This window comes from Chiloscyllium punctatum, chromosome 6, assembly GCF_047496795.1.
Source record: "Chiloscyllium punctatum isolate Juve2018m chromosome 6, sChiPun1.3, whole genome shotgun sequence".
In the NCBI taxonomy this organism is placed as follows: Eukaryota; Metazoa; Chordata; class Chondrichthyes; order Orectolobiformes; family Hemiscylliidae; genus Chiloscyllium; species Chiloscyllium punctatum.
The window spans coordinates 6299624-6324912 of record NC_092744.1 but is presented as its reverse complement, the minus strand read 5'-3'; the positions used below and the strand labels follow the sequence as shown (position 1 = coordinate 6324912).

General features: G+C 43.5%; 1 protein-coding gene across 3 annotated transcripts in view; it reads left to right on the top strand.

Annotated features, from left to right (window-relative positions):
* The first annotated feature begins 832 nt into the window (after window positions 1-832).
* Window positions 833-25289, top strand: part of LOC140478686 (transcription factor Dp-2-like) — a 201957-nt gene continuing 177500 nt past the window's right edge. Inside the window, exon 1 of one of the 3 annotated variants that reach the window (XM_072571960.1) lies at window positions 833-1597. The gene's annotated coding sequence lies outside the window, so the exon portion shown is untranslated. The remainder of the gene's footprint in view (window positions 1598-25289) is intronic. The other 2 variants (XM_072571959.1, XM_072571961.1) reach the window with 2 other exon arrangements.

Sequence of the window (25289 nt, the reverse complement as noted above, 5' to 3'; positions counted from 1 at the left end):
CCCGCGCCTACTCCGCCCCGCCCCCACACTGACACCACTGCCACGCCCCCTTCCCTCGGCCCCGCCCCTACTGCGCCCCAGCCACTCTATGTCCCGCCCCATCACTTTCCCCGCCCCCTCTATGTCCCGCCCCATCACTTTCCCCGCCCCCTCTATGTCCCGCCCCATCACTTTCCCCGCCCCCTCTATGTCCCGCCCCATCACTTTCCCCGCCCCCTCTATGTCCCGCCCCATCACTTTCCCCCGCCCCCTCTATGTCCCGCCCCATCACTTTCCCCGCCCCCTCTATGCCCCGCCCCACCAGTTGCCCCGCCCCCTCTATGCCCCGCCCCATCACTTTCCCCCGCCCCCTCTATGTCCCGCCCCATCACTTTCCCCCGCCCCCTCTATGCCCCGCCCCACCAGTTGCCCCGCCCCCTCTATGCCCCGCCCCATCACTTTCCCCGCCCCCTCTATGCCCCGCCCCACCAGTTGCCCCGCCCCCCGGTGTCCCCGCCCCGCCCCCACAGTGTTTATTTTCTTTCTCCGGGTGTGTTTGATGGTGATTATTTGGCGGGCCCTGTCCGTGTGAGTGTGAGGGCAGCGGGGCCTGTTTCTGAGAGGAGACCCTCCCGCCGTCGACCCTCTGTCAGGGAGCCCCCTGCCCCCTGCCCCCGGTCAGACACGGTGATGGTGATGTCCACTGTCGGGGAGATCAGGTTACCCGCTGTCTGAGGCGGGGGCGGGCCTTCGACAGACTTCTGTCTGGTTCCACCCCCCCCCCCCCCACCCCATCCCCTGGAACCGGAACGATCATGAGCTGTGAGTGTGGACACAGTGAGTGTGGACACAGTGAGCTGTGAGTGTGGACACAGTGAGTGTGGACAGTGACAGTGAGTGTGGACACAGTGAGCTGTGAGTGTGGACACAGTGAGTGTGGACAGTGACAGTGAGTGTGGACACAGTGAGCTGTGAGTGTGGACACAGTGAGTGTGGACAGTGACAGTGAGTGTGGACACAGTGAGCTGTGAGTGTGGACACTGTGAGTGTGGACAGTGACAGTGAGTGTGGACACAGTGAGTGTGGACAGTGACAGTGAGTGTGGACACAGTGAGCTGTGAGTGTGGACACTGTGAGTGTGGACAGTGAGCTGTGAGTGTGGACACTGCGAGTGTGGACAGTGACAGTGAGTGTGGACAGTGAGCTGTGAGTGTGGACACTGTGAGTGTGGACAGTGACAGTGAGTGTGGACACAGTGAGTGTGGACAGTGACAGTGCGTGTGAACAGTGACAGTGAGTGGTGACAGTGCGTGTGGACCGTGACAGTGCGCGTGGACACAGTGAGTGTGGACAGTGAACTGTGAGCAGTGAGCTGTGAGTGTGGACAGTGAGCTGTGAGTGTGGACAGTGAGCTGTGAGCAGTGAGCTGTGAGTGTGGACAGTGAGTGTGAGCTCTTGAGTGTAGAGCGTGAGTGTGTAAGCTGTGTGTGCAGAGTGAACTGTGAGTGTAGAAGGTTTGCTCAGAGTTTGAGGGAGGGAGGAGGCCCTCTGACATATTGTGCCAGCTGACTGCTGCTGCTAACGTCTGGGACACTTGTTGGAGCAGGCACCAAAGGTGGTAAGTGACAAAGGCAATTTAATCTTATCTTCTTTCTCTTTTATTTTTACTAAAACAGAGACATGGGGGCAGCCCATCTCTGCAGGGCACTGCCCCCAGAATGAATGGAGAAGATGATTCGTCCCTTTCTTGTTTATCTGATTCCTGACATGGGGGATCCTTCATGTCTGGAATTAGATTGGATTCTGTTAGTATATTCAATATGGTTCAGGAGAGTGATAGGGGATCACATTGAAACCTGTAAAACTTTGGCAGGGCTAGACGGTAAACTCAGGAAGGATGTTCCTTATGACCACAGAGTCCAGAACCAGGGATGAGGAGAAATTTCTTCATCCAGAGATCCTGTGGAATTCTCTGCCACAGAAAATGGTCAGGTCCAAAACATTCAGTGTTTTCAACTAGTTATATATAGATATTAAGACAAAACCATTAAAGGCCACAGGAGAGGGTTGGAGGATCAGTCATGATCATATTGACTGGCAGAGCAAGTTCAAAGGGTCAAATGGCCTACTCCTAATCCTATTTTCTGTATTTCTTTATTTTTTGCTACCTTGTCTCCTGGTGCATTCTTGGAGGTGTATCTTGCTGCTAGTATCCACATTAAATGCACATTCAGTTGTTTGAGGCATCAGTACTGTATTTGCATAGCCTCACTTTCCTGTTGTTTTTCATGGTTAAGTTGAACTACAGGTTTGGCGATTTTTAAAAAAAAAATAGGAAATCCTTTTCTCTGCATAAACAAAATGTTTCAGATGTTAGAACTCTGAAATGGAAACAGAAAATGAGGAAATGCTGTTGCATGTGCAGAGAGAGAAAAGTTTCAGCTTGTTGACATTTTTCACCAGTGTCTTTTCTGCAATTTGGACGATGACAGTGATATTTCGAAATTTCCCTTCAATATTTCAGTGCAAGAACAATAGCTCAATGAAATCTGCAGAATTAGGCCAGACACGTTTTTCCTGTAACAAAATTGCTGAAGCCCTCAACCTCTGCTCTTTCTACTTCTGTGAGGATGTTTCTAACATCCTATCTCTAGATTGAGGCTCAGTTTGTAGTATGTTCACCTCTGAGTTACAAGGTTTTGGGTTCAAGGCCCACTCCAGGTTTGGGAACAAACATGATAGCTGACATGGCAGTGTAATCCTTGTCTCGGTTATGAGATTTTATACTGATGCCCTATGTATCTGCCTTCTCGGGTGGATATAAAAGATCCCATGCTATTTTGTCTGAAGAAGAGCAAGGGTAGTTATTCCCAATGTCATTAAAATTTTAGCTCTTTAGGAAATGACATCACCAACCCAAAGAAATCCAAACATATAAATAGAAAGCAGGAATCATCAGCAGTGTTTTGTCCGAAGGCTCACTGAAGATGTTACCTAGTGTGGTGTCGAAATGTCTGAAAATGAACCTTCCAGCTCAGCGGGCAAACCTACATCCAGAACCTCAACCTGAGATACAAATCTTCTCAAAACTCGCTAATGTTGAAATATTACAGAACCATGGAGATACTGAAGATCTGAATCAAAACAGCAGACACAGATAGCAACAGTTAAGATGCATTTAGACAGACACACAAACAGTCAGACAGTAGAAGGATATGGATCATTTGCAGGCAGTTGGGATTCATTTAAATGGCATTCCTGTGCTGTACCATTCTGTGTTCTTTTATAATTGCTGGAGAAATTCGGCAAGTGTGGCAGCATCTGTCGGAAGCAGGCAGAGTTAATGTTTCGAGTCTGGTGACAGATCTGATAAAGAATAACACTGTATAATGGTGTAATGTTCTGCCCTCTTACATGGGGTTCTGTACTCATGTTTAATCAGGCCTCTGTTGGTAAAAAGCAAAGGCAAGGTCACCATAGTCTTACTGGTGCAAGAATTGCGCCCATACTATTAGCATCACTGTGTATTGCCAACCAGCCATCTGGGCACTTTTGGAATACTTTGTTCAGTTCAGGTCTCCATCCTATAGAGAAGATGTTCACCTTGAAAGAGTTAGAAAAAATTTACAACGATGTTTCTGGAGTTGGAGGGATTGAGCTATAGGGAGAAGCTGAATAGGCTGGAGCTATTCCCTGGAGCGACAGAGGCTGAGGGATTACCTCTATAGAGGTTTATAAAATTATGAGGGGCATAGATAAGGTGAACAGCCAATGTGTTTCTCCCAGGGTAGGGGAGTCCAAACCTAATGGACACAGTTTTAAGGTGAGGGGGAAAAGATTTAAAAGGGATGTAAAAGGCAACTTTTTCACGCAGAGAGTAGTGCATGTATGGAATGAGCTACCAGAGGAAGTAATGGAGGCTGGTACAATTACAACATTTAAAGGCATCTGGATGGTTAAATGAATAGGAAGGGCTTAGAGGAATACCGTCCGAATGCTGACAAATGGGACTAGATTAATTTAGGATATCTGGTGGGAATGGATGAGTTGGACCAAAGAGTCCATTTCCATGCTGTGCAACTCTGTGACCTCCCTTCCCGCTCCCCCGCCCCACCTCCTTTAAAATCGTTATTGTCCTTCTGGACCGTAGGGCTGATTTCTTTTTAGAGATTGTTGGTGGTTTAACCTAGGATCCCCATGCCTAAGGCAAGGGGTGAGGTTGAGAAAGAATTGAATTGAATTTATTGTCACATATACCAAGGCACAGTAAAATGCTTTGTCTTGCGAGCAATACAGGCAGATCACAAAGTTAAGTAGCATAGTTAAGTAAATAATGGGTAAAAATAAACAAATCATGTGCTTCCTTCATGGTAACCTCAGACAGTGCAGGAAGTGAACCCACATTGTTGGCATCACTCAGCATTGCAAACTGGCCACTGAGCCAACTGAGCTAACCAACTGTGGTAATTAAAATAAGATTAGGTATTTCAGATTTCCTCTAAGAATTGAATGGCAACTGAATCTCTATACCTCTCATATCTGAATTACCTGTGATCTCTCTGAGATGGTAATGATATTGAAGTACGATAAACATGGAACCTCTTGCATAAGCATTTCTACAAAAATTGAAATAACTGAATTTCATATGAAGTGATAAGACAATGGATTTGTTATCTACAATGGTTTGTAGTTTTGGATATTATATTTGAACTTTATGATGAGTAACTTCCTGCCGTTAATTTTATTTTTAAAACTTGGATCGAAGTTAATGCTTAACTCAGGTTTGTGTGTATATTCCTAAATGGTTTTCCTAGCTACTGCCGCATAAGGCACTAAAATGGTGTTACAAAGATTACCTCTGTAAATCTTTGCAAGGGATATGGTAAATTAATCCCATTTCTTTCAAAACATTTATAATTAGAACATAATACCATTGTCCGAACTGCCAGAACCTTCTGGAGTAGTGAGTACAACAGGGAGAGAGTGTCACGGCGTTATTGTACTGTACCAGGTTCTGCTTGCTTGGCAAGCAAGCGAAGTCAGAGGATAGGTTGAAACACACAGGTACAGTCATCAAAGTGTACCGACATGCACATTGATGTGAAAGGCTTTCAGGAAATGGTTTGAAACTTAGTTGGTGTTTGTATCTGACAGTTAATTGAAATGATTGTGATTGATCTCACAACAAATTGAAATTAAGTGCATCAGGTTTGTCAGATGAGACTGATTTACACTATTATGGAGTAATGGAATTGTTGTGGATTATTATCTTGTTTGTGGAGTTTTCATGTTGTGAAATGTTCTGTTTCACAATATGAGACTTTCATCCATTGATAGCACAGTAACAGTAACGCATGTTAATGGCACAATCAAGCTCAGCACTGTCATTCTTTCAGTCTAATGTCCATTTCAAAGCACTGTATGAAGTTCAATCTCAAAGTGATTAGACTAATGAAGGAGAGTTAAATTGTCATTTGCCACCCTCTGAGAAAAAGAACAGGAAATTACATCACTAACCCAAGGAAACATAAATAGAAAGCGGGTCACTAACACCTGTGCTTCACCAGAGGCTCTCTGATGGTGTTACCTAGTATGGTGATGAAACGCCTGAAAATGAACTTTCCAGCTCAGTGAGCAAACCTACATCCAGATTTAAATTATGATGGAGTAATCAAAAGAACACCATTCGTATTTGCTGGAACTATTATTTAGTGTTGTGAAGGAAGTGCTTTACATTGACTACGCAGTTATTTTCTCACCTTTCGGTAAACTCTCCGCTGGTTAGAGTCATACTTGGCATGTAGAAAGATGGTCGTGGTTGGAGGTCAGTCATCTCAGCTCCAGCACATCCCTGCAGGAGATCCTTAGGGTGGTGTCCTAGGCTCAACCATCTTCAGCTGCTTCATCGATGACCTTCCCTCCATCATAAGGTAAAAAGTGCGGATGTTTGCTGATGATTGCACAATGTTCAACACCACCTCAGATACTGAAGCAGTCCATGTTCAAATGTGATAAGATCTGGACAAGCTCAGGTTGACAATTGACATTTGCACCACACAAGAGCCAAGCAATGACCATCTCCAATAAGTGACTAACTAACCACTATTCCTTGACACACAATGGTGCTACCATTACTGAGTCCCCCATTCTAAACTTCCTTGGGCTTGCCATTGACCAATAATTCAACTGGACTCATCCTATAAATACAGTTGCTACAAGAGCAGGTCAGAGCTTAGGAATACGGTGGCGAAAAACTCATCTTCTAACTTCTCAAAGCCTTTCCACAAGGCACAAGTCAGGAGTGGGATGGAATATTTCCCATTTGCCTGGATGGCTGCAACTCCACCAACACTGAAGAAGCTTGACACCATCCAGGGACAAAGCGTTCTGCTTGATTGGCACCATATCCATAAGCATCCACTCCCTTCACCACCAATGCTCAGTAGCATTGTGTACTAGCTAGAAGATGCACTACAGAAATTCACCAAATATCCTCAAACAGCACCTTCCAAACCTAGGACCACTTCCTTCTGAAAAGAAAGGGCAGCTGATATATGGGAACACCATCACCTTCAAGTTCCTCTTTAAGCCACTCACCATCCTGACTGTTCCTTCAGTGTGGAGCTTAAAAATGTGTTGCTGGAAAAGCGCAGCAGGTCAGGCAGCATCAAAGGAACAGGAGAATTGACGTTTCAGGCATAAGCCCCTCTTCAGGAAACTTCAGTTCCTTCAGTGTCACTTGGTCAAACTCCTGGACCTCCCTCCGTAAAGGCATTGTGGGTCAACCTACAGCACACGGACTGCAGCAGCTCAAGAAGGCAATCTTCTCAAGGGCAGCTTGGGATGGGTAATAAATGCTGGGCCCATCCAGTGATGCCCACATTTCATGAGTGAATTTTTAAAAAGGCAAAAAAAATGTGAAAATGGAGGACAATCAAAGACGAGTCTTTAAAGTGGGTAGAAATAAATGGAACAATTCAGCCAGAGATTCCGAAGTAACATTTTTTAATGTTGCATACACACTTTGGAAAAATCCCTGTTATGTTTGGAAGACAATAGGTAGCAGTGACCAAACCAAGCTCATCTCTCGTATTCTGTGCTAGTGGCTTGACATTAAATGACTTGTCTTAGAGGAAGTTCACTTGGTCAATTCTCTGGAGGTTTGAAGACTTAGTCTAGAGTTTGCTGGGAGTAGATTGATAACTGTGCTGCTGGGTATGACCCAAAGGAAGGGAGTACAAAAAGCCCTAAAACTGAACTCTGAGCTGTTGGGGACTCGCTATGCTCAGGTCAGGGCTCGGGTGAGACTGGAGCTTGGCCAAAGGGTAGCACCAGTTCTGCCCTGCCCTTCAAGCTTCTGACTGGGTACTTTGGGGTTTCCCAATCAGTAACCAGCTGCATAAAGTTTGCAATTACAACAACAATGGTTGCCACCCATGCAATGATACAATCCCAGCATTTGGTCATTTCATTTCAAGCCTTCATGCATTTCACAACCCTGAATCCAACACTGGCCAAGTGCACCCTGTTAACTGCTGGCTTATGTTTAGAATGACATGCTATGATCACACTAACTCAAATATCTGTTTCCAAAAGAAGATATAATCCTCCTTAGAAGCTACTGGCTCCTGATTCACCTGGTTGAACCTCTGCTTAGGAAACTTAATGCAGAGCTGGTGAAATTTATAAATCTACCCACAGGATGTGGTATCAGGAAATGCCTAAACATTTACAGTCAGACTATATATTAAGACTGATGTATAAGAATATCATATTTGATATGTGAAATGCCATCTTTGTTTGTTAAATGGAAATTATTTCTGATTACCTTTAACTCATTGGCTGGCTAATTGATACCCTGGCAGGAAGGCCTATGATAATGGGTTTATTATGTGGAAAGTTTGGCCAGCACATAACAGTAACTGTTTTCACTTAGATTGCTTTTTTTAAAAAAATGTGTTAGTGAACCTTGTTGTGCGTTTAAACCTAACTATCAAAAGTGCAGGACTAAAGGAGTGCTGCATTGTTGAGGGTGCCATCTTTCAGGTGAGCTTTTGTACCATCTTGCTTCTTTGAAGAAGAACAGAGATTTTGGCTAATATTGCCATATCAGTCTTGAAGCATTAATTCTGTCTGTCTCAGAGACTGCCAGTTTCTCCAGCATCTTGTATGTTTATTTCTGACTTCCAACATCTGGAGTATTTTGCTTTTATTTCAAGGTGAATATGTTTATTTGAAAGTGCACCCAGTTACTTCATAGCTGTGCAGTGGAGGTAGGGGAAGAATTGTAAAAGGTAACCAAAGTATAGAGTTAGGTATGAGAGAGTCTTCTGAAAGGTGAAGAAAGATGTGTTGAGGTGAAGGACTTCAGAAAGAAAGTTCCTGAATACAGTATGCAGATGACTGAAGGCTTTGTTTTTGATGGTGGAAGATGCAATGAAGACGAGAATCAAAATCTGAGTCTATACCACAATTCAGTGCTAGTTGGAGCTTTCACAAGTCCAGTGGATGAGGATGCTAATGTATCTGTAATTGACCAAGAGGGTTTTAAATGCTATGCACTGGGGACAAGAAGAAAATGAAGTAGCTAAAGGCAAGAGTGATGGGGAATGGAAACTAGGCCTAGAACTCCATGGGTCACAGCATGGGAGGAGATGGCCTAGTGTTGTTATCCTTGGGCTATTAATCCAGAGGCCCAGGTAAAGTTCTGGAGACCTGGGTTTGAATGCTGCCTTGGCAGATGGTTGAACTTTAATCCAATAAAAGTCTGGAGTTAAAACTCTAATGATGACCATGAAAGTATTGTCGTTTGTCAGAAAAACTCATCTGGTTCACCAATATCCTTTAGGGAAGGAAACTACCATCCTTACCTAGTCTGGCCTCCGTGTGACTCCTGACCCACAGCAATGTGGTTGACTCTTAACTGCCCTCTGGGTAATTAGGGATGGACAATAAATGCTGGCCCAGCCTGTGCTCCCCTCATCCCCATGAATGAATTAAAAAGAATAAAGTAAAACAAAAACACTTTTTCCAAATACCACAAATCTATCAGGTTTTAAACAGAAGATCTATTAACCACACTTTTTAATAAATACAACTATTGGTTTGTTATACAAAAAAGTATTTAACAGAGGTGCAATAATTGGTTAACATAGTCAGTATATGCAAATACAAATGCTTGACCCTCTATATACCCCAAAGCACATTCTCATTCTTGCTTTTGTTCTCTCTCTCTCTCTCTCTCTCTCTCTCTCTCTCTCACTTTCTCATTCTCTCTCACTCACTCCCTGGTCAGGAAAAGAGAAAACACACCAGATTTCTCCACAGAGATTAGCTTCCTTTAAATAAAGAGCCGAATGTTTACTGTTAGAGGCAAATGGATAAAGCTTAGAATGATCCAGAGGGGGCTTTTGTGGTGTTCTGAGTCAGGAGGCCTAGGTTCAAGTTGCACCTTCTCCAGAGATGTGTCAAAACATTCTTGAATATGTTGTTAATATACCTAGAATAATCCAGAGTCTGTTGTTTTGATGTTCTGTGTTTTCATTTTAAATCGTGCAGCACAATGAAAAGTAACAACTAAGTCAACAGAAAACACTTTTATGTATATTCAGGGATCAGAGCAATTACAAAAGTGAATTTTTTTTTGACATTCTTGCAGGGTTGTGATTGATGTTAGGTTCTCCATATGCAAGTGAAAGATTAGCATATTAACAGTCAAATGCATTCAGGTGAGAAGCGCTCCATTTGTGAGGACCGCAAATCTGTGAGTGAAGGAAATATTGTTGTTAGATGAAGTGAAGTTTTAACGCCACGGGTTGCATTGAGCTCTGCTATGTAGTGCAAAATGCACCTGTGTTACTGGCTGTGTCGAACTGTCAGAGAGCTTGTGGTACTCTTACTTTTAAAATGTGATGTTCGGAGAACAACTGCGGGCAATGCAATAGTGGCCCCCAGGGAAAATTGCTGAGAATAGTTGTCAACTCTACAGACATTCTTAAAGCAGGGGGATATTTTGGGTCATGGAAGCTTGCGTGAATGTTCAATGAGAGTACTGAAGCCCAATTGCAAAAGCATATCGGTGATCGAGATGATGAAAATCCCAAGTGCACAGGAATATTCCTCTGATTTGGATTTATTGTTGGTCAGATTTTGTGAGCAAAAGATGGAGATTTTCATCTTGTTCTGGACTCAAACGTCCTGAAGTTTAATAAGGAAGAACTTTAACGATGATAGAATTGTTGATATTAGTGAGTTTTGAGAAGATTTGTTGATATTTCAAAGTGTAGCTAGGAGTCTGGGATGTCAGCTTTGGGTATGTTGTAGTGACCAGTTGGAATATTATGATACTGTAGCATTATAGAAAGTAAAATAATGCCTTAAGTTGAGCATGACCAAAATAATTAAGTGTGCACTTTGAGAAGGGGGTCGTCAGCAATGTTACCCCAACAAGAATTCAACAAATTCAGAAGAGAAAATACAGTGAATTGACAGTCCCTCAGAAAATATTTAAAATGGGTTCTTGCCAACATAGTTTGATGTACTCTGCCCTGAATGCAGGGAACATCATAGGAAGTGTTCTATATAAAGAATCTTGCAAAATACAAGATATCCAGGGGATGCAGCTGGCACAAAGATTAAATAGATCATACCAAGGATGAGGGGCTTTTTCTGTATGGTGAGACATGAGAAACCTTTTTTTAGAATATAGAAGCATGAAAGGAAATTTGATCAAGTTGCTTATTGTTATTGTTCTTATGAAGAGTTTCCACTGAATGATAAGTTAAAGGTTAATTAAACACATTAAAGATAAATTTATTACAAGACATTACTGGGGCTTTCTTTGCGTTAAAGGCATATAGTTAGTGTCAAGAAATTATAAATATCACAATTAAACAAGTAATAATAAGACAAAAGAATACTACTTAGCAGAAGAATGTACCAGTGTGTTTCTATGGTACACATTAAGACCTGTTACTTGAGTTCTTCATGACAGATGTGAAGAGGTTAACATTTGAAGTCAGATCCAGCAGCTGTGGTGGTTTTCATAGTTGAATAAATAGTGTTTTCTTATACAGGTAGAATTTGTAGAGCAGCATAGAGAGAGAGGAAATATCCTAGCCTCTGGTTCTGCAGGTGCAGCACTTTTAACAGCCCAGTTATTTTCCAGAAGACCATGAGCTTTCTCTGGTATCTTCTTCTTCTCTCTCCTTCTCCATTCTGTCTACTTCAAGAGATGTTTTCTTCCTGAATAGTCCAAGTTGCCTCAGCATCTTGCCTTTTTGAATCATTCTTAGCTGATACTCTAAAATGGCTGCTGTTACTCCATGACCTTTAAATGTGTATCATATGTAAGTAGTTTGATTCTGTTTAATCTAAACTTATTTTGCATAATAAGATTCTGTTGTATTGTTAAAGCCAAATCTCCAGTATTACATGTGACAGATCCCCTTTTTCAATAAGTAAAAGAAAAATAATCTTTCAAACTAGATTTCAGTCTGATATCTGACTTGTCCAAGAAGAACATCATCTGGGGTCATAACAGTTGTTAGAATGTGAATTCATTGGATTTAAGAGGGACCTGTGTCTTTCTTTTTAAAGTGATGGGTACAAGATAGTTCTGGACATAAAATGGCTGTGTTGTGGTGAGGTTTATTGTGCTGAATTTGAAAATGACTTTGAATATTGCTATTAGTTTTCTGAAAGTGGAAAACATAGTAATGGATTCTTTGAAATTTTTGATTAAAACTAAACTGAGAGAATTAGCTGTTAAACTGAAGATAAAAGTAAAAGCGGGATCTTGTAAGAATGAAATACTTGAAGCGATTGTCCAACATTTAGAATTGGAAGAAGGAAACCTGAAATTGGGGTGTCATAACTGGAATTAAGCCAAAATACGGTTAGAAATGAACAACTTAGAGAGAAAAAGAAAAATTAGAAGATTTATACTAGACGAAAACATCAAAGGGAGAAAGAAATTAAAAGAATTGAAAGTTAAAAGAACTTGATCTCCAAAGAAACGGAGAAAGAAACAGGGATAGGGAGGCACATAGGGTGGGTAGCACTGCTGCTTCACATCTGCAGGGACCCGGGTTCGATTCCAGCCTTGAGCGACTGTCTGTGTGGAGTTTGCACAATCCCCCCTTGTCTGCACGAGTGCTCCAGTTTCCTCCCACTGTCCAAAGATATGCAGGTTTACGTGGATTGGCCATGCTAAATTGCTCAGAGTGTCCCAGGATGTGCAGGCTGGGAGGATTAGGCATGGGAGATGCTTGTGTGGACTGAATGGCCTGCTTTGCCACACTATGGGATTCTATGAGTCCCTGAAATTAAAGATGCCTTAGAGCAAAGAGGGATTGAAGAGCTGCCAATTTTAGAGAGCAAGATGTTTGAGTGAGGGTATGTGCCTTTAAGAAGGATTTGTCTGTGCTGGTTCCCTTGAAGGGTGGGTGTCTGCTCAAGGAAAGCAGAGTAAATTGCTTTGGTCTTTTTAAAAATTAGACAGCAGAAGCATGAGTGGGTGGAGTCAGACTCATACAGACCCAGGGATTTAGTTTTGCTTTTGGTTTATGAAGTTGGGGTTTTGGTGTTGAAACAGATAGATACAGCTTTCTCTCTATCTCTCTCTCTCTCAGCTGCTAGATTTATTCCTTCTCTTGGACTGAAGGAGATAGTAAGTGAGCAAATCTGTTTCCCTGAATTTGCCTTTGCCAAGGCAAGGGGACATCAGGAAAGGGAGAAGGTGTACTGTATCAATAGTATAAGGAGAATGTATCCTTAGAATGTACTAAAAAGAGTGGATGGTTCAAGGCAGTCTTGAAAATTCGTTTTCAAATATTGTCGAGGAGAATCAAACCATTGGAGGTTCTGAGTATTTTATATCAAAAGCAGAGGTATCTCCTGTCTCAGATTAAGGAGGTAAACCCGTAAAGATATTGAGAGATATGCAAGTCAGTCACTGATGCTGGTTGATGAAGGAGAAAGTGTTAATTCGTGGTTACAAAGTCGTCCCATTACACCGAGCTGGATTAAAGAGTGACTTGGCAAATGGAGACGTTTTGTGGAAGTAGTGAAACAAGTTCATATAGAGTGACCTTTTTTTTTGAAAATTAATTTTTGTGGTATGCAGGTGTCACTGGCTGGGTCAGCATTTATTGACCATCCCTAGTTGCCCTTTTGAGAAGGTGGGGGTAAGCTGCCTTCTTGAACTGCTGCAGTCCACCTGCTGTGGGTTGACCCACAATGCCCTTAGGGAGGGAATTCCAGGATTTTGACCCAGTGACACTGAAGGAAGAGCAATATCTTTCGAAGTCAAGGTGGTGAGTAGCTTGGAAGTGCAATCATTGGCGAGAATGTGCACTTCAGACTTTATGATGGAGGGAAGGTCATTGATGAAGCAGCTGAAGATAGTTGGGAATAGGACACTATCCTGAGGCACTCCTGCAGAGATGTCCTGGAGCTAAGATAACTGACCTCAGTCTCTAGTGGTTTTTTCATGTATCTGCTGCCCTTGTCATTCTAGATGGTAGTGGTGCTGGGTTTGGAAGGTGCTATCTATGGATCTTTGGTGAATTTCTGCAGTGCATCTTGTAGATAGTACATACTGTTGCTACTGAGTGTCAGTGGTGGAGGGAGTGGATGTTTGTGAATGTGCTTGTCAAACAAGCAGACTGTTTTGTCTTGGACGGTGTCAAGCGTCTTGAGTGTTGTTGGAGCTGCAGGGAAGTGGGAAGTGGATAGTTCCCTGGATAGTTGGGAATAGGACACTATCCTGAGGAACTCCTGCAGAGATGTCCTGGAGCTGAGATGACTGACCTCCAAGAACCATGACCATCTTACTATGTGCCAGGTACGACTACAACCACTGGAGAGTTTGCCCCCAATACCCATTGATTACAGTTTACCAGGGTTTTTACAAATACACTAAGGACAAAAGGGTAACTAGGAAGAGAATATGGCCCCTCAAAGATCAGCAAGGAGGCATTTGAGTGGAGCCGCAGAAAATGGGGAGATACTAAATGAGTATTTTGCATCCGTATTTATTGTGAAAAGGATATGGAAGATATAGACTGTAGGGAAATAGATGGTGCCATCTTGCAAAATGTCCAGATTACAGAGGAGGAACTGCTGGATGTCTTGAAATGGGTAAAGGTGGATAAATCCCCAGGACCTGATCAGGTGTACCCGAGAACTCTGTGGGAAGCTAGAGAAGTGATTGCTGGGCCTCTTGCTGAGATATTTGCTTCATCGATAGTCACAGTTGAGGGGCCGGAAGACTGGAGGTTGGCTAACGTGGTGCCAATGTTTAAGAAGGGTGGTAAGGACAAGCCAGGGAACTATAGACCAATGAGCCTGACGGTGGTGGGGAAGTTGTTGGAGGGAATCATGAGGGACAGGATGTACATGTATTTGGAAAGGCAAGGACTGATTAGGGATAGTCATCATGGCTTTGTGCGTGGGAAATCATGTCTCACAAACTTGATTGAGTTTTTTGAAGAAGTAACAAAGAGGATTGATGAAGGCAGAGCAGTAGATGTGATCTGTATGGACTTCAGTAAGGCATTCAACAATGTTCCCCATGAGCAAGGTTAGATCTCATGGAATACAGGCAGAACTAGCCATTTGGATACAGAACTGGCTCAAAGGTAGAAGACAGAGGGTGGTGGTGGAGGGTTGTTTTTCAGACTGGAGGCCTGTGACCAGTGGAGTGCCACAAGGATCGGTGCTGGGTCCTCTACTTTTTGTCACTTACATAAATGATTTGGATGTGAGCATAAGAGGTACAGTTAGTAAGTTTGCAGGTGACACCAAAATTGGAGGTGTAGTGGACAGCGAAGAGGGTTACCTCAGATTACAACATGATCTTAACCAGATGGGCCAATGGGTTGAGAAGTGGCAGATGGAGTTTAATTCAGATAAATGTGAGGTGCTGCATTTTGAGAAAGCAAATCTTAGCAGGATTTATACACTTAATGGTAATGTCCTAGGGAGTGTTGCTGAACAAAGAGACCTTGGAGTGCAGGTTCATAGCTCCTTGAAAGTGGAGTCGCAGGTAGATAGGATAGTGAAGAAGGCGTTTGGTATGCTTTCTTTTATTGGTCAGAGTATTGAGTACAGGAATTGGGAGGTCATGTTGCAGCTGTACAGGACATTGGTTAGGCCACTGTTGGAATATGGCATGCAATTCTGGTCTCCTTCCTATTGGAAAGATGTTGTGAAATTTGAAAGGGTTCAGAAAAGATTTACAAGAATGTTGCGAGGGTTGGAGAATTTGAGCTACAGGGAGAGGCTGAACAGGCTGGGACTATTTTCCCTGGAGTGTCGGAGGCTGAGGGGTGACCTTATAGAGGTTTACAAAATTATGAGGGGCATGGATAGGGTAAATAGACAAAGTCTTTTCCCTGGGGTTGGGGAGTACAGATCTAGAGGGCATAGGTTTAGGGTCAGAGGGAAAAGATATAAAAGAGACCTAAGGGGCAACATTTTCACATAGATGGTGGTATGGGTATGGAATGAGCTGCCAGAGGAAGTGGTGGAGGCTGGTATAATTGCAACATTTAAGAGGCATTTGGATTGGTATATGAATAGGAAGGGTTTGGAAGGTGCTGGCAGGTGGGACTAGATTGGGTTGGGATATCTGGTCGGCATGGATGGGTTGGACTGAAGGGTCTGTTTCCATGCTGTACATCTCTATGACTCTTGATGCCACACTTGGTTGAATGCAACCTTGACTTCAAGGGCTGTCACTGTCACTTCAACTCTTTTGTCCATGTTTGAACCAAGACTGTAATAAGGTCAAGAGCTGAGTGACCCTGGCGGAACCCAAACTGGGCATCACTGAGCAAGTTATTGCTGAGCAGGTGCTGCTTGATAGCACTGTTCATGACACCTTCCATCACTTTATCGATGATCGAAAGCAGACTGATGGGGCGGTAATTGGTTGGGTTGGATTTGTCCTGCTTTTTAAGTACAAGAGATACTTGAGCAATTTTCCACATTGTCGGGTAGATGCCAGTATTGTAACTGTACTGGAAGAGCTTGGCAAGTTCTGGTGCTTGAACATTCAGTACTATTGCTGGAATTTGTCAGAGTGCATAAACTTTGCAGTCACCAGTGCTTCCAACCATTTCTTCTGTTAGAGTCATAGAGATGTACAGCATGGAAACAGAGCCTTCGGCCATGCTCTGTGGAGGGTTGGTGTGGACTCGATGGGCCGAATAATCTGCTTCCGCACTATGGAGATTCTGTGATTTTGTGATTCTATGATACTCATAGCTTCCATAGGCTAGTTCCCGTCTGGGGCAAACAGTTGTGCAGACCCATCATTTTGGTACAACAAACGAGGTAGGACTTACACAATTAATAGTAAGGCCTTGGGTATTATTGTAGAATAGAGGGACCATGGGTTGTAAGTACATAATTCTTTAGCATTTTGCATCACACTTAGACAGGTTGGTTAAAAAGATGTTTGGCACAGTTGCTTTCATTGCTTAGTCCCTTGACTATAGGAGTTAAGAAGTCATGTTGGGTTGTATAGATATTGGTGAGGCCTCTTTTGGAATATTGTGTCCAGTTCTGGTTGCCCTGTTATAGGAAGGATATTATCAAGCTGGAGAGGGTTCAGAAGAGATTTACCAGGATGGTGCTGGGTATGGGAAGTTTGAGTTATAAAGAAAGGTTGGATAGGCTGGGACTTTTCTCACTGGACTGTAAGAGGTTGAGGGGTGACCTGATAGAAGTTTATAAAATAATGAGGGGTATAGATGGAGTTTATGGTAGTTATCTTTTCTCTAGAATGTTGGATTTCAAGAGTAGGGAGCACATTTTTAAGATGAGAGGAGAGAGATTTAAAACCTTTTTTGTACACAGGGTGGTTCGTGTGTGAAATGAACATCCAGAGGAAGTGGTGGATGTGGGTACAATTACAATGGTTAGAAAGCATTTGGACAAGTACATGAGTTGGAAAGGTTTGGAAGGACATGGGCCAGGAGCAGGCAGGTGAGACTAGTTTATTATGTTCGACATGGACTGGTTGGACTGAAGGATCTGTTTCCGTGCTGTATGACTCTATGACTATGACTCTGTGGTCCAAGTGGACAGTCCCTTCCCAAAAGATTGGGATTTGGCCCATGTACCACCATTTAAAGGGAAATTGGAATGTCTGTTTCCCATGTGTAACAGGCAATGAAGTGCTGCCAGTAATACATAAGGGCTCCCCAGTGCATTTGTCCAATCTAGCCTTGATGTCTGGCAGCTTAAAGGTAAGATGCCCACCAAGTTCTTTTAAAGTTTGCTTCACAACAATAAATACAGTGGCACCTGTGTCTATCTTCGTGTTTAGGGAGTGGCAATTCACTTGGAGTTTTATCTTAATTGGGACTACTTTGGGAGCAATGATGTATTTTAGCTGTATCAATTCTTCATCATTGAGTTAATTGATTTCCAAAGACCCGAGTGGGTTTGTCATTCAGCCTGAATGGTACATGTTTTGCCTGTTTTGGTAGCCTTCTCCAGGGTGAACTCTGTGACCACAGTGGATGTTCTTGTTTCTCACTGAATTGTGGAAAAACTTCCCATCCAGTTCTGGAACCTTGCAGCCTCCAACACCAATTGCCCTTCATTGGCAACAAACAGGAGTGTGGGTATCATCTGGTGGGACTTGTCTATGCACCATAGGATCACCCAAGGTTGGGAACGGTACTGTCTATGCACACCTGAAGGTCCCAAGCACCTTTTCCTGTGTTTTTGTGGGAAAGAGTCAATTCTATGGCTTTCTTGGGGTCCTGATCTGGTTCAGTCAGTAGCTTCCTTTGGGTTGCAATGTTATTCATTCCACAAACAAAGCCTTAACATTTCCAGAAGTGCTGACCCATACACCGTGTCCTGCCAGTTTCTGTCAAGTATTCAATAACTGGTTTCCCAGGAGGTCTTTGCTCCTGCTAAACTGTATTGCTGCTGTATAGCAAAAGGTTTGGGGTCATACTGGTCCACTGTTATTATCTATCAGTTCGTCTGACTCCGGGACTGCCAGGTAGATGCTGAAAATCGGGGACCATAAACACTCAGGAGGATGACATTTTAAGAGTGGTCCCCTTCTTTCCTATTTGCCTGAAAAAACTACCTAATTTGTCAGCATACTGGGACCAATCCTCCACACCCACATCGTAAAGTTCCAGTTTACCAAAGAGCAGCATTTTCCATTTTTCTCCATCATGGTCTTATTGGGTTCGTTGAAAAGCAAGGCTATCCAAAACTTTTCTTAACTCTCGTTGCTAATGTAATAATTCAGAAAGGCCGACTGGAAAGGAACATTGTTGATTGTTGAACATCATAGAGTCATCGAGATGTATAGCATGGAACCAGACCGTTCGGTCCAACTCATCCATGCCGACCAGATAGCCCAACCTAATCTAGTCCCATTTGCCAGCACTTGGCCCATATCCCTTTAAACCCTTCCTATTCATATGTCCACCCAGATGCTTTTTAAATGTTGAAATTGTATCAAACCTCTATAATTTCATCCCTCAGCCTCCAGTGCTCCAGGGAAAACAGCCCCAGCCTATTCAGCCTCTCCCTATAGCACAAACACTCCAACCTTGGCAATATCCTTGTAAATCTTTTCTGAACCCTTTCAAGCTTCACAATGTCCTTAATGCAGTGAAATAGAGCCACTACTCATGGCATACGTAGCCTAGTCCCATCCTGGGACTGGCCGCCCTTATATTTTTTCTGTAGTTTTTTTCTATTTCAACCTGGTCAGAGATTAGATTAGAATCCCTACAGTGTGGAAACAGGCCCTTCGGCCCAACAAGTCCACACCGACCCTCCGAAGAATAACCCACCCAGACCCATTTTCCTACATTTACCCCTGACTAATGCATCTCACACTATGGGCGATTTAACTTAGCCCATTCATTTAACCTGCACAGCTTTGGACTGTGGGAGGACACCGAGCACCCGGAGGAAACCCACGCAGACACAGGGAGAATGTGCAAACTCCACACATACAGTTGCCCAAGGCTGGAATTGAACCCAGGTCCCTGGCGCTGTGAGGTAGCAGTGCTAACCACTGAGCCATCGTACTGCCCCTTCTTACATGCTCCTAGATCAGAGGTAGGGACACTACTACTGTGCCATAAGAACCACCAGGTCTGTTTTTGTTTCGTTTTTTAAATATCTGAAAGTAGTATCACATGCAACCAAATGGTCTTTCCACCACCAAATCACCGTGACGTTTTCATCCTATTTCAAGAATGTAGGATTGCATTTAGCCAATAAGGTATGCACCATTTGCCACAAAAATTGACTTGCTGAAAGGATATTGGCTCGTTCTGGTGACTGATACAGCCAAAGAAATATCAGCTTTTGTAATTCCAGATGGCGTTTATCAATTCAATGTCTTGGTGTTTGACATAAAAAGTGACCAGTAACATTCAAGCGATTTCATGCAGTGGGTGGTACGTGTATGGAATGAGCTGCCAGAGGATGTGGTGGAGGCTGGTACAATTGCAACAGTTAAAAGGCATCTGGATGGGTTTATGAATAGGAAGGGTTTGGAGGGATATGGGCCGGGTGCTGGCAGGTGGGACTAGATTGGGTTGGGATATCTAGTCGGCTTGGATGGGTTGGACTGAAGGATCTGTTTCTGTGCTGTACTTCTCTATGACTCTATAACCAATTAATCCATTGAAGGAATATGTAACTGTTTGCATCAGTAATTTGATTATTTTTAGTCAAATATGGAAACAACATTTATATCAATTGTTTGATGGGCTCCAAAAAGTCAGTTTGGTTATAAATCTGACAAAGAGTGAATTTGACAAAGCAAAATTGATTTACTTGGCCACACTGTGGCTCAGGGCCAGGTAGCACCTTCAGAAGGGCAATGAAGGGCTAATTTGGATTTTCCCATGCTTTTGGAAAAAATGTGAGTATTTCCATGATGTTGGCATGAATGGATTTTATCGCATTTTGTCCTGAGTTTCAGCATTTGTCATTGCACCTTTAATGCATTGTTGAAGAAGGCACAAAATTTGAATAAACCTGTGTGTCAAAGTGCCATCGATAACCCAAACTCAAATACTGTTCTGACAACTGTGCCCAATTATGAGGAGGTATCCAACTGGCCATTGTTTCCAGCAACAAGGGTTTCAGACAAATACACAGAATGCTGGAGAAACTCAGCAGGTCTGGCAGTATCAGTAGAAAGAGAAACAGAGTTAATCTATCAAGTCTGATATGAGTCTTCCGAACTGAAGTCCTTCCAAAGACCTTGCCACTTAAACAGAGAGCTGTCTGGTTCCCTGGTCCTAGTCCCCCCTTCTCAATTTTCTAACAAACTAATTCAAATGGTGGGCTATTTATTGGTCTAATGTATTGCATTCCAAATAGATAAGTGAGAACATTATAGACAGATTTGAATTTTTGTGCTTGACATGGCTTGGACTTCAGCAATTTGCCCAGCTGACCAAACAAATACCATACAGATAGAAAATAAGATAAAGAGTTAAAATTTGGGAAAGAATCGAGAGTAAGAAATCACAATCCCTGGAGAAAAGAGTCTTTTAAAGGGCTTTAATACAGAACAACTTTAATGGCCCCTTAGCATGCTCTGACTTTCCATGTTGCAAATGTATTTGGTTGAAAAGTGTAGCACAGGAAAAGCACAGCAGGTCAGGCAGCATCTGAGGAGAGTCAATATTTCGGGCATAAGCCTTTCATCAGGAATGCTCCTTGGAATTCTCCTGCTCCTCGGATGCTGCCTGACTTGCTGTGCTTTTCCAGCACCACACCTTTCGACTCTGATCTCCAGCATCAACAGTCCTCATTTTCTCCTGGTTGCTGCAAATGCATAGTCTGATACTTAAATGGGGCCTGGAGGTGGATTTGGAGGATGAAAGTGCACTGAGTATTGTTTCTCTGACCCAAATAAAGACAACTTATTAAAATCCCAAATTCTGCTTTACTACTTTCTTCAAACTGTCTACACACTCAAACTATAATTCCTAAGTTTTATAGTAAAAGTAGATTAACAGTGAAAGATGAATCGATTCCTTTTCCTTTAAGCCCTCATTTTCCTGGCATGTGCAGCATATGCTACTTTGTTTTATATTGATTACATCAATGTAGGGAATGTAGTTTTATTTTACCAGAGAAGTGGAAAGCGGCCAGTTGTGTAAATCAGTCAAGGGATGTACTGAGCTGGAAGTGCATTCTGTAATCACTAGCAACTGTTACAGTGGAATGTGAGAAAGAGGACTCAGTCCAATTTTTTTTTGTCTCTTTGCTTTGAGTAAAGAAATAAAAATTCTTGGGGTGTGAATAAAGCTGGACTGAGATCATTGGAAGCTGATATGTTTGTGCTTTGTTCAGTGATGGGATTGAGGCAAAGTCCCTTTGAGTAATGGTAACAGGTGGTATGTCAGAAGCTTGCAAGGAAAGGTAATGGAACAGCAGAGCACAGGAACAGCCCTTCAGCTTACGAATCCCATCTGCCTGCATGTGGTCCATATTCCACTATCCATCTGCTTGCTCAAGATCCTGCGAATCAACTAGGAAGAGACGCACCAACACCAACGCCCTCAACCAGGCCAATATCCCCAGCATCGAGATACTGTTCATCATTGATCAGCTACGATGGGCTGGGCACATCATCTCCATAACCGACACGAGACTCCCCCAAGCAGGTGCTCTCCCCCCAGCTCTGAAACGGCAGGCGAGCCCCAGGTGGAGACAGGAAGTACTTAAGGGATACCCTCAAGGCCTCACTGGGGAAGTGCAGCATTCCCACAGACACCTGGGAATCACTGGCTTGAGACCGTCCAAAGTGGAGTAGGAGCATTTGGGAAGCTGCCGAGCACCTCGAGACTTGCTGTCAGAAAAAAGTGGAAACCAGGGGGAGCAGTGTAAGGAGCGTGCTGCCACACCAACATTCCATCCACTCCTTCCCCAGACCCCAAGTGTAGCAGAGTCTGTGGAAGCCACATTGCACTGTACAGCCATCTATGGACTTGCACTGAGGGTGGACAAGAGTCACCCTTGTTTGCGAGGGACCCCCTGTGATGCTGATGATGCTTCTCTGCATCTTCAGGAGTCTGTCTAAATGCCTCTTAACCTGAATCAGAGGTTCTAGCATTGGGTATTTTATTTTGTGATGACACCTGTCCTTTCATTTCAAATGATCAAATTTCTTTAAAAATCTAAGTGCGCTAATGCAGGGGTTTTGAACGGACAGCACTTCTTCAATTGGAACTTCACAAGAAACCGTGTAGTTCTGAACCCCAGACTTGCTTCAGCATGTCAATCTATAGCGACTTGATGAAGTCTGCAGTGTCACAGAGACGCTGCCTTTGTTACACACTGATTAATGCACAAGTTTATAAGTGCAAGGAATGAATCTTCCTATTGTATTTTGGCAACTGAACATTTAGTAAAGCAATTGTGCCAGAGATCTGGAATAAAACTTGCCAAATACCTCTAAAATATAAAGTGAAATTTCTATCTTGTTTCACTCCCCCTCATCTAGGTGCACTGTACCATAAATTATTCCCCCAGCTTTAAAATCGCAGGTAGCCTTCTCCAGACCTCCAGGTGCTCATGAACTGGTCATTGGGATTCTTCCAAGAACAGCACAAGCCAATTTGCTTTTTAATCTATTTATTTATACTTACTTTTTTTAGAGAAACAGTTTTTGTTGTGCTTCCTGAGGTGCCAGTTTAAGTAATAACCCACCATTTGTGGCACTGATGCCAGTAAATGTGATAGTCCGCAGGTACCTTGGATGGGTACGCCACCACCGTTACAGTGTGGAGGACTGCATACCAAGGAAGTCAGTCCGGGTGTTCCCCAACAGGAAACCCTGGATGAGTCAGGATATACAGAACCTACTAAAGACCAGGTCTTCAGATCAGGAGACCCACTCAAATATAAGGAATCCAAGTATGACCTTCGCAGAGCCATTAAGACAGCCAAGGACCAATACCAATCCAAACTAGAGATCCAGTCACACACTCGGCGACTATGGCAGGGACTGAATGACATCACAGGTTCTAAAAAGAGACAGTGCAAGATAGCAGACAATGACATATCCTTCCCACATCGTCTCAACGCCTTCTATGCTCGCTTTGGGCAGAATTTCAGCGGAGAGATAATACCTATTCTGAGAAGACCTGACAAACCTATCCCAACAGTCACTGCATCAGAGGTCAGATCAGTTTTCCTTCATGTGAATCCAAAGAAAGCGATGGGACCAGATGGATTACCAGGCCGTGCACTCAGAGCATGTGCAGATCAACTTGCAGAGGTCTTCTCGGACATCTTCAACCTCTCCCTGCAGCAGGCCACTGTCCCTGCCTGTTTCAAGAGGGCCAACATCATCCCTGTGTCTAAGAAGACTCATGCAGCATGTCTCAATGATTACCGCCCAGTGACCCTAACTTCGGTGGCCACGAAGTGCTTTGAAAGGCCGGTCACGGCATTAATCACCTCCAGCCTCCCCATTACTCTTGACCCAATTTGCCTATCAGACCAACAGATCCACGTCAGATGCCATATCACTTGCCCTTCACTCCTCCCTGGAACATCTTGACACCAAGGACAGGTGTGTAAGAATCCTACTCATTGACTACAGTTCAGCCTTCAACACTATTATCCCCTCGAGGCTGATGACAAAACTTAGTGATCTCAGACTCAGGCCCACTCTCTGCAACTGGATCCTCAGTTTCCTGACCCACAGGCCACAATCAGTGAAAACTGGGGACAATATTTCATCCTCACTAACACACAAGACTGGAGCCCCCCAGGGGTATGTACTCAGCCCCCTACTGTACTCACTGTATACCCATGACTGCGTCGCCAAATACCAGACTAATGCCATTTACAGGTTCGCTGATGACACCACCATAGTCGGTCGAATCTCAGATGGCAACGAAACAGACTACCAACGGGAGGGAGATGACCTGGAAAAATGGTGCACTGAGAACAAACTAGCTCTCAATGCCGGCAAAACCAAGGAACTCATTATTGACTTTCAGCAGGATGTTACTCATGCCCCCCTTACACATTAACAGCACTGGGTGGAACGAGTAGAGAGTGTCAAGCTCTAGGGAGTGGTCATCCACAACAAGCTTTCTTGGACTCTTCATGTGGATGCACTGGTTACAAATGCCCAACAAAGTCTCTTCTTCCTCAGGCAGCTGAGGAAATTTGGCATGATGGTGAATACCCTTGCCAACTTTTATATGTGGGCCATCGAGAGCATTCAGTCTGGATGTATCACTACCTGGTGTACTATACCATTCAAGATTGGAGACGGTTACAGAGAGTGATGCACTCGACCCAGACAATCCCAAAGGCCAGCCTCCCATCTATACAATCCGTCTACCAGGCCCACTATCAAGGAAAGGCCGCCAGCATTCTCAAAGATCCATCTCACCCTGGCAATGTTTTTCTACAACCTCTACCATCAGGTAGAAGGTACAGAAGCCTGAACACACACACACACACACACACACACACACACACACACACACACACACACACACACACACACACACACACAAGCCGGTTTTGTAACAGTTTCTACCCTATTGTTGTTAGAATACTGAATGGACTCAGAAACTCTTAGCATTCACCTGCCCCTGTGTTTTTGTTCTTGCTGCTGTTTCCCTATTATTTACTATCTATGTAACTTAACTCTGTGATCTGCCTGTATTGCTCGCAAGACAAAGCTTTTCACTGTGCCTTGGTACACGTGACAATAAATTCAATTCAATTCATGTTAGACTGCACCATCCGAGCACGGTATGTGTGATAGAGTAATAAGATAGCACTATCAGTCCTAGTGAAGTCCTACCTCTTGTAAAAGATGAAATTGAGGTGTCAATTTAATTGCTGGCTACAACTCTGCCTCTGCTGAACCTGTTCTAAAGGAAAAGCGTATAATCAGGATTTCAATAATGCCATTTGCTTGTGTTTACAAACTGTGACTAGGTTTTGATGGGGGGGAGCAGGAGGTGGTCATTAGAGAAAGATGCAGCTTTAGTCTTTGGTAGATTCCCTTTCTTCTCATTGTGCCTCAGTGATAGGCTGCTGTCACCCACCTCCTGTGAATTTTCAACCCAGTAGTTTTGATTGGCTTTTTTGGAATGCATTCTGCACACCGAGTGCCACATTAAAGACAACTGATGCAAACTAATAATGCAAGTCTGCAATAGAATCATTGATTTGTAAATCGACATTCATCATTGAGCCCACTTTTTGCGGAAGGCCTGGCCTCATATTCCAGCTTCATTGACCATCTGCTCATTTTTTTT